This window comes from Nicotiana tabacum, chromosome 17 (genome assembly GCF_000715075.1).
Source record: "Nicotiana tabacum cultivar K326 chromosome 17, ASM71507v2, whole genome shotgun sequence".
In the NCBI taxonomy this organism is placed as follows: domain Eukaryota; kingdom Viridiplantae; phylum Streptophyta; class Magnoliopsida; order Solanales; family Solanaceae; genus Nicotiana; species Nicotiana tabacum.
In genome coordinates, this window is record NC_134096.1 from 79,068,221 (window position 1) to 79,079,981 (window position 11,761).

Sequence of the window (11,761 nt, forward strand, 5' to 3'; positions counted from 1 at the left end):
ACCTGTTGGAACCTTCAAATCCCGATTTCCGAGGTTGTTTACTCAAAAATCACCCTTTAATCAATTCCTCCAACTTAAAGCTTCCGAAATTAGAATTTTCTTTCCAAATCAACTTCGAACTTTCCGAAATTAAATTTCGACCACGCGTACAAGTCATAATACCTGAAGTGAAGCTGCTCAGGGTCTCAAACCACTGAATGATGTGCTAGAGCTCAAAACGACCAATCGAGCCGTTACATAATTCGCAGCTTCGCCACTGCGCTGCACCCCCCTTTCCCTTGTTTGCTGCTTGCCCAACGATTCCCTTTTATTTCTCTCTAATCTCTCAATTAATGATTCGATGTTCCTGTCTCTGGTCTTCCAAATGTCATACGGAGTATTCAGTTTTAATTTGGGCAAATATTCATCAGTTTAGCTTTTCATGTCAAAATAGTGCCTTGGCTAATATGTTAAGAGTATTTTGCTATGGAAAAGTTTATCACTAATTCAGTGGTAGTTTTTTGTATAATAATCTGTTAATATCAAGATTCTATTTTCAAAATAAAAAAAAAAATTATTTAGTGTTTGATTCAACTTCAAAACCTCGTGTTTGATATTTTTAGCATATATATTTGTGTATATCCATTAGAAATTATGTGTTATACACTGAGATATACAAAGAAGAAAAATAAAATTTTGATATACATTTTAATGTACACAAAAAAGGAAAATAAAGTTGTGATATACATTTTGAAATACCTTATTTGATGTGTTATACACTGTATATAAAATATAGGAGTAATACACTTGGATATAGAGACAATAATAAATTATAGACAACTATATTTTTAATTTTATATTTTAGATATGCAAAGAAGGAAAATAAAGTTGTGATATACGTTTTGATATACACAAAGAAAGAAAATAATTTTGTGATATACATTTTGACATACATGTTATTGTTATGATATACAATTATTGACTACATGATACCGATATCTATAATTAGGACTTTCTAAAGGGTGAAACGATACAATTACCCACAAAAATAAAATTATTTACCCTTATCTACCCATTTTACTTTTCTAACCAATTACATTTCATACCCATGGTAGCTTTTGTGGGTAATTTTCTCTTTTTTCTCCTTTTCTTTTTTATTTCTCTTCTTCTTTTCTTTTTTCCTTCTTTTATTTCTTTTCTCCTTTTCTTTTTTCTCGTTTTCTTCTTCTTCTTCTTCTTCTTCTTTTTTAAAATCTTTTTTCTCCTTTTCGGTTCATTTAATTTTTGCCCAAATCATATTATTATTAACTTTTACCATAATTTAATTTCACCACTCAATTTTGGCTCCTTCTTTATTTTTTTATTTTCCTATTTTTTCTTTTGTTTATTTTTTTCATTTCTTGTTCCTTTTTTAAATTTATTTAACTCCTTTTATCTTTTATTTTCTTTTTCTCTTCATAATATAATTTTATTTTTTCCCATTATTCTTCCTTTTTTATAAAATAAGAAAAAATAACTGATATATTAAATATTTATTTTTATTTTTTAATATAACTGGTATAATATATAATTTTTTTAATTCAATTATTAGAACTACTTATACATTATAAATATTTTATCTTCTCTTTTTTACTTTCATTTTTTTCTTTTTAAATTTCATTTATTATTATTTCACTTCATTTTTTTATTTTCTTTTTTTCATAATCTAATTCTGTACACATTTTTATTCTTTTGATTTATTTGTTTTTTTTATATATTAACTGTTAGAAAATAAATTACTTTAGCATATATTATATCAGTAGCAGTTGAATTACTATAAAATAAATTATTTTACCATACACACATGCTATATATCATATACTGACAGGGTATATGATATCGAGAACTCTGTTAGAAAATTGTAAAAGGACCCATTGATTTTTTTTGAAAATTTTGAAAAATACCAAATTTAACTATATTGTTACATTATACCATATTAGGTAATAGTATATTGTTGCAATAAATTATAAACTATTAAATTAAATATTATATATCAAAATGGTATATAGTATATTATTTTGGTATATAGTACAAATTAATCTTCTTCGCTAGTTTAACTCAATTTCAACCTAAATTCCAAAAATTTACTCCAGAATTTCCACCAATTGACTCAAACATTAACCACAACCACTAAATATTTTGGTTTAAGCAAAAAAATGAAAAACATGAGAAAAGTTGAAAAAGAACTCAAGAAAATTTCAACAAATTCTAAAAAGACCAAATTGTAATAGTATACTGTTACGTATATAGTATACTATAACAATAAACTGTTGGAAAGAACTGTATACCAAAATGGAATATAGTATATCATTTTGGTATACAGTACAAAATCTTCGATGCCAGTTCAACGCAATAAATTATACACTATTGAATTAAATATTATATACCAAAATGATATATAGTACATTATTTTGGTATATAGTACAAATTAATCTTTTTCACTAGTTCAACTCAATTTTAACTTAAATTTAAAAAATCTATTCCAGAATTTCCACCAAATTGACTCAAACTTTAGCCACAATCTCCAATCAAATATTTCAAACTAAATATTTTGGTTTAAGAAAATTTTTTTAAAAAAAAACATGAGAACTCCGTTGAAAAGTTGAAAAAGAACTCGATGAAAATTTTAAAAAATTCTAAAATGACCAAATTGTAATAGTATACTGTTACATTATATAGTATACTATAACAACATACTGTTGGAAAGAACTGTATACCAAAATAATATATATTATATCATTTTGGTATACAATACAAATTCTTTTTCGCCAGTTTAACTCAGCTTTAACTCAAATTTAAAAAATTTACTGTAAAATTTCTACCAAATTCACAAGTATTTAGCTACAACCTTAAATCCTCTATGATACTAACGTGGTATATATCATATACTGATGGGGTATCATAGATGACTGGTTCACATATACTAGCAAGGTATATAAATATACAAACTAGGTATATTACTACTTTATATCTGTTTCTACATCTACTTCTAATAATGTGAATAATGTCTCTATAGAACTCCATCAAACATCTCTTCTAAGATTTTTTTTTTTGGTAAAAATCATGAGAACTTTATTAAAATATTTAAAAAGGATCCAGTTAAAACTTTTAAAAAATTAAAAGATGACCAAATTGAAACGGTATATTCTTACATTATATTGTGTGCTATAACAAAATATTATTGCAGTAAATTATATATTATTAAATTATATATTATATACCAAAATAGTATACAATATATCAAAATAATATCTTGTGTTCTTCATTTAACAATATACTATTATATTATACTATATACTGTAACATTGTATTATCGTAACTAATTATATACCAAAATAGTATACAATATATCATTTTCGTATACAGTATAAACCCGTCCTTTTCGCTATTCAACTCAATTTCAACCCAAAATTATAAAATCTACTCCAAAATCTCCACCAAATTGATTCAAAAATATAACCACAACCTCCAATCAATATTCAAGCACACTCCAATCAAAATTGGATCGAAATAACTACAAACTCAACAAATCCAATTAGTGAGTGTCAAGCTTTAAGATACTCCAATGATGGATTTAATTTTCTCATAATAAAATCTTCGAAATTTAGCATTAACATCATAATCTACACATCAAAGAACAATACCCAATAAATTCCAACAACACTCCAAACACGCGTGAATATTCAAATCTTAGTTAGATTGTACATATTATGGAGCATAAATAAAAAAGTGGGTGATGGCAGCAAGAAAAAGGTACAATAAAACAATATACAAATGCTATCTTTTTTGTGATTGAACTTCATATTTGAAAATTGTGATTTTCCATGAAGTGAAAGAGGAAAAATGATTTTGAAACTTCTTAAAAGTATTTTCTGTTTCTCCTCCGGAAATGAGAATTGATTACGTGATGAAAAAGGGAAGCTAATTATGTATTAGGTTGGGCGAGTAATTAGTTGTAATAGAATAGGTATTTTATATAATTACTTTTAAAATGAGTAAATACAGGTAGTTATTTTTGATTATGTAGGTATATAGGATAGTTTTTCCTTTTTTCTGCTAATTATGTGAGTACATTGTTATACCATGCCAAAATAAGAGGCCGGCTTCAGGTCTGTTAAGCATTTTGGATGGTTGAACATTGAATGAACGGTTGGACCCAAATTTTCAAATAATGAAAAATAAGGCCCATCAGAGTTTGCTTTTATAGGGAAAGAAAACCGCACAAAAACAGGATATTGAACTTTGGCATTTATTTTGGGGAAAAACATAATTAGGCAATATTCAAGAAAAAGTTTCAGAATCCTAGCAGGAATTAGTAATTAACAAACTAGCACCTAATTAATTACAATCCTAACCAAAACATATAATGTTGGACCGAAAATCAAGTTTTCACATGTGTGAACAGATTCTAATCACACAAAGGATCGAAAATCAGTCTTATTAATTACCTAAAATTAGTCCTATTAATATTCATCTCTACCAAGACGTTTGATCAGATTATACAATCCATTTAATTACCTTTAACACATATCTCTTTTCTAACATTAATGTCACAACCAAAAAGCATATATGTACGAATCCTACAAAGGAAAGTAGCACTTATTTTAATTTTTTAGTTGTTATTTTCGTATATAGTAATAAAAATATAATTAGATTAATGAAATATTATAAGTATTTTATGGATATGTAAACTTAAAGTTATTTCCATAGTAAATGTGTTTGTTTCAATATCCTAATAGTATATTTATACACTTATATGTTATTGTTTGTACATAATGTACATCAAATATAAATTTAAAATATATCACATATACCGAGTATATATTTCAAATGTCAAATATACTTAAACTATATATTGATCTCATCAAGTATATATAATTATACATTAAATATACATAATACATATGTTGAATATGTATATTTGTTTATATGTTATGTATACAAAATTATACGCTGCATTGACATAAAACATGTTCGGTATAGGCAAATATACATAATATATTCATTACATATGTATATATTTAAAATTACATTGTAAAAAATTATATGTATATATACACGCCTTCGAACATGGAATAAAAATGTGAATTTACTTAGACTGTGTTTGATATAATAATGAAAAAGGGGATTCTAAGAGCGAAAACTTTCATAAAAATAAGTATAGATTAAATTAATGATGGGAGAGAAATATGAATAAATTAATATAGTTCAAAATTAACTCCTTAAATTATAGGCTATGTTTAAAAATTTGAAGAGTACGAAACGTACATGATTTTGAAAAAATATTATAATTGTAAATGAATGTACTCTTTTTGGAATAAAATAAAAGTAATGATCTTTATTTAAATATTATTTAATAAGTAACTGACAATGTAAAAAACTCATTATTTTTCATTTCATGCAAAAAGGATGAAAAAATGAATTCAAATTTTATGAGCTGACGTTATAGAAAATAATTATAAAATAAGGTCATGTACAAGGTGGTTACAGGTAAATCTCTTGATATGGATTAATTAATAACCTGCAATTTTAAAATTCACAGATAATGTAAAAATCTTTACTCTCGATGTATATAACTGAAGTACTTAAAAAAGAAAAAGGCTACGGAATGGAGTTGGGTGGGGTTATATATTAAAAGCGGACTAACCAACCATGTAAATTGCAGCATTTTCATTTCACTGGTTGTACCATTTTGTTTGCCATATTTTTCAGACTACTAGTCCAAATTGCAGGTGGAGTTATTTATAGTGTCGAGGAATAAAACTTATCTTTTCCCATTAGCTTCGATAATATCTTATCCTTTAGTATTTTATTTGGGAAAATGATGCTGTATAGCCGCTTTGAATATAATAGTCGAAATATATCTATCTATTTATATTATTATAAAAGCATGAATACAATGTCAGTTTACACAAATAAGCATATAATATTAAGCATAATAACTTATAATAAAAGGATATAACCGGAATTCTATATATTAGCCTTATAATCCTATTAGTTTTAGGATATAGTACTACACGTTAGGAATCCTACATGATTACCTTTAGGAATCCTATTAGTATAATTACTTTTCGTCTTACTAATTCATATAAAATTGAACAAGTAAATATATTTAGTCGTGTAATCTTATTACTTTTAGGATATACTTCTTAAATATTCCTATTACTAATTTAATTTGAAAACGTATTATAATGTCCTATTACTAATTTAATTTAAGAATGTATTGTCTTGTCCAAATTTATTTAGAAAAAAAGGAGAGCCTATATTATTATAGAAGCATAAATACAATATTAATATACCAAAATAGCCCTTAAATATTAAACGGAAGAGCTCATAAGGAAAGGACATAACCGCAATAGCTTATTTTTTGGACTACAATACCTTTTATGCTTTAATATTTAAGATTTTAAAATTAATAAAATTTTTCTATTAAACTCTTATTAAAAATATGTAGAAAGATTTAATAAAATTAATTTCCTCAGAATCCTCCGTATTGGTAATACATTACCACTCCATAATGTCCAATACCAAAAGAAAATAGTAATATTAAATGGACTGCATAAAGATTTAAAATTGGGAAAAAAATACCCCCATGATAATATATTTTTATATTATATTTGAATTATTTTCCTACTCAAATAATTGTTTTATAAATTTTTTGTGTAATATTAAAAAAATATCCAATTATTAAACAACAACTAAGAAAATATTTAAGAATATAAATATACGAGAAAGAAAAAAAAATGGTAGGTAAGAGTTAATACCACTAATGATTCTACAGACATAAAGATCTAAAAGTGAAATGTCATATCAATCTTTACTCTTTGAAAATAAAATTTATGGTGGATAAAATTATAATTAAGATTAAATATTCAAAACAAGAGATGAATTAATTTTAAGATCTGAATAAACATAGAATGAATTATTTTTTATGTTAAAATAAAATAAGTAAATCTTTTAATTAATTATTTAGGAAGAGAATCCAATTCAATTATTTTTTTGGATTCATAATATGAGTAAAATTCTTATTCAAGTTAAAAAAATAAATTTAGGGTACATAAAGTTATTCTACAAAATGAGCGTTAGAACACAAAGTAAAAAAGTTAATATATTATTAAGAATCAAAATGCTATACAAGTGTCCGAGGAAGCACAATCAAAACTAAATCCTAAACAAGAACAAGTTTTTAAGACTATATTATAAAGAGTCGACTTTATTGTAACGGGATTATTCTTTGTAGATGCCTCTGGCGTAATCGAAATAATATTTCGATGTCACACATTACTTGCAAATATCATATCAAGAGGCATGACACTGTTAGCAATAATAGCAGGTGGTGTACCAACAACGATTTTATTGTGAGGCCACCCACTTTAGATTTGGTGTACCTCTTCAAACAACTTAAATAACCATCACAAATATATCAAAGCAGAGCAATGGTCCTTAATTTATAAGGAAAGCAAAATTGATAATATGGGATAAAATACTTATGGCTAAGCGTCATACAAAGTTCTAGAGATATATTGGATATTAATGAACCAGTTGGTGAAAAATTAATGGTTTGGGAGGTAATTTATGTCAAGTACTATGAGTAGTTCCAAAATCGACAAAAGCAGAGATTGTAAAAGCTAGCTTGCCAAAGTTATACTTCTGGCCTCAAATGAAAAAGATTCAACTGATAAGAAATATAAAGTAAGAACAGATACACTATTCAGTGTCTTCTTGCTTCGTGTAGGAAACGAATAAGGGCATCCAATAAAAGATGATTTGGCTCTTCCTGAATACTTGGTTATCAATCCCAATAGTAATAGTAATGCATTTAATAAGAGAAATATTTCTATGATTAAAACGTAATTTGTGCAAATCGCATTTTAGAATTAAAAAGATATCTTAACTAGCAGAAATGAATATGTGGATCAACTAAATAAAAGAAAAAAAATCAACTAAATAAAAGGTTGATTGCAAAATTTTATAGTAAAAACAGAATATTTTTCTGTTTTTGGCTCAGCAAAAAATGATACCAATAATTACTACCAAGAAGAATACTTAAATACTTTAATACCAAACGGCCTTCTACCATACATGTTTATTGTCAAGTTTATTATTTCTGACGTATGTTAGCGTCACCATATTTATAATAGACTAAGTTGATACTCCATTGTATATAGGTTGATTTTGAAGAAAAATATGTCCGTCATGCTACTGAAAAACTTAAATATGCCGAATAGCTTATGTAATAGCACATAGATGGTATATAGAAGTTTTAACAATAACGTCACACGTGCACAAATTATGATACTGGTCAATGTGCTTTTAAGTATATTCTTATCCCTGAATTCAACTTTCGTCTTCCGAAACTAAGGCTATCCTTTTAAATTTGTGTGAAAATAATTTTTAGTATATTTATGTTTTGCAAATATAATAAATAAAACACAAGGACAAACATCCTAAATATTGGACTATATTTATCACAATATGTTTTCTTGCACGAACAACTGTATGTTGCACTTTCAAGGGGTATATCAAGATCGACAACAAGAGTTCTGGTTAAGGCAGAGCAACCAAAGCATTAGGAGGAAACATACACAAAAAAATATTGTTCACAAAGAAGTATTCTTTAAGATGCCATCACATTAAATACTTTTAAATTATAATACATAATTATCTAACTAACATAATAAAATTAATCATTTGTGTAAGTTTTGATGATATCCTTTTATTTTAAATTCATGTATTATGCTAATATAATTATATTTTTCGGCATTTAGATAATTGTTGTATTATTATACATAAAATTTCTCTTATTAATTAAATTTTATTATTCCTTCATATAAATAAATATTTAAATTATCATGTATCATTATTAACGTGCAACGCACGTTCATAAATACTAGTATTATTATAAAAGTGGAAAGCACTTAACTTAAAAGTTGAATTACCTAAATGCCCTTCTATTAGATACCTTATTTATACCAAAATTTTTTCAATAAACACCAAATTTATTTGAAGGGATGTGATGCTTCACATTAGTGAAAGTGGTGACTCTTCACAATCTTTTAATCTAAATTAAATGCAGACGTTTTTGGCGGGCATATCAATTGAAATTATAAAATAAGAAAATAAATATAAAGCCGAAATTTTAGAAAGGTGGCTCAGATTAAAAAAGAAGTTCATGGTTCTGGTTCACATCTATTTGGGATACGACTAGGGGTGCTTATTTGGCGGATAATTACGCATAACGGTTTGACTTATTAGTTATCGGATTATAAATATAGTAATTCGCTAGCCATCCAAAAAGATAATTGGCGGATTGGTATCGGATTAATGATTATCGGACGGTTTATCACAAATAGAAATTTTTGAACAATCAATACCAAACGGGCAAATGCATAGTTCAAACTGTCTCTGTTAATTTTTGAACAATCAATGCCATTAGCATTGTTATCCACAGAGGTAATATTATGACCCAGAGAGGAATTCAATTCATGTCCACTAATAATTCAGGTTAAGCCAGAGATGACTGGCATTAACTACAAACAATTCTATCATTCTATGTACAATTACTTATGCAACAATGTAGTAACAAGTTTATATACATAGGGATAAAAGTGTAAATATAAAAATTCTTAACAGGTTAACGGTTTATCCGATAAGAAAATTGAGTAATCCGTCCAAACTGCTAAACCGTTAATTATAAAATCGCAATCCGTTCACCATCCATTACTCCGATTATTCAATACCAATAAGCCAATAAGCTATCAGTTCGATTTGATTAACGGTTTCGGTTCAGTTTTGAACAGCGCTAGATACGACACCTTTCTTACGAGATAATTTCTATTGACATTTTTTGCAACCCTTTTATTTCCCTTGAATATTGGCTTATGATTTGTGTGATAAATGCAATAAGCATATAAGGGCATCGGGACCTATTAACCTCTAACTTCGACATGCGAATGCTACACATTTCATCGGTAGAGTTTTTTTTTTTTTTTTTTTTTCCCTATGTCAGGTAAACTCCTACTCTAATACATTGTGAGTTCTAATATGATTAATTCTTTAATCTGTATGAATTTTTATCTTTTTCAATTAATAATTATGTTACCTTTTTGAATGATTTCTTGGCATTTCTTTTGTTTTTAGGTTCTTATTTTAACTAGACAATTTTACTTTTGATTTATCTACAAAGATCTTAAATAATGTTCAACACTGACACGGTAACTCTCATGGTACATTGTGAACTCTAATATGATTATTCAATATATCTTTATTTTTGTCAAATTCAATTGATGATCATGTTACTTCTTAAATCTCTTTTAAAATCAAATAATTTTGATTTTGATTTTGATTTTTTTGATAAAGTTTTTGAAAAAAAGGAATCAACAATGAACGATGCTATTTGATAATATCTGCTATACCGATCTTTGAAGTGGATGGATTAGTTCGATGCTCTGCGTTAAGTTAGAAAGCCATAAATTATTCTTCCTCCTAGATCTTTTAATTTATTTAACAATTTCATATCCTCTGTGATTTTTTTAAAGTCTTCTTTCTACGAATGTTACGGTGGAAAACTTTAAGTTATGATCTAAAAGTTGTAGTCTTCTAAGGATAGACTTGGAACCTTTTAGAGTTAAAAGTAGTCTTTTAGAGATAGACTTCGAACAATTTTAACACTAGAGGGATGTTGTCCATTGTAGAGAAATCGTGATTCCTACTTAAGAGTTAAGATTTGTATTTTTTGTACGTCTACATATATGTTTAAATGATTTAAACATCTAATTGGGTTTAATATTGGCTGATTATATGTTTTAATTAATAATAGTGATTTGATTATTCTGTTAAGCTATGTTTACCTAATTATTTGTAAAGAGACTATTTAATTGTGATATAAGTTTTTAGTAGACACAAAATATTAAAAGATTATAATTAGATAGAATATTTACTTTTTAGTGTGAGTATATGGGTGATGAATTTGTTGTGATATGTTTGACACTGTTTCTATTAATGAAACTTTGCTCCTTTAGCTGACATCCTGTAATGAGCAGGTTTTACTCAGTAATGGAGTTGTATACTGTTAAGATTAAGTTAATCGATTTTGGTATTTGTTTTGAACCAACTTTTATTTAAAAATTATTATTCTTTTCATAAAAATTTAGCCTTAATGGTGAATTGTATTAATTACCACAACATGTTTTTTCACAAGTCACCTTTGATATGAGGAGCAAAATGATATTTGTTCAAAGTTGGAGGATGAGTTTGATTTTTAAAGCAAATTTGGGGGATGTAAATGATTTTTACCCTAAATATTTTTTTCATTTGAGTAGATTCACACGATATTCAATCATCTTGACCTCGATAAATAAGTCATCCTACAATTATCCACATTAATAATTTATGAAAACACATACTTTATTTTTTTAAATCTAAGTATAATTATTTGCTTAAAGTTTTATTTTAAAATGTTAATATTATTTTACTAAAAAGTATACTAAATGTTGATATTGTTACGGTGAGACAAGGGAGGATTTTGTGTTGTGGACAAACTCAAATCCTCATTTGTACAGAATCACAAACGACTTACAAACTGTTTAAGCACATGAAGTGGATTGGCATACAAAACCTAATAAAACAATGAATGCGATGTGTCACCAGAAAAGGAAAGAAAGCGAAATAAAAGATAGGAAGACTTTGTAACATAGATAGAAAATTAAAGAAAGAAAACAGAAAAGTTTCAATAACCTCCGTT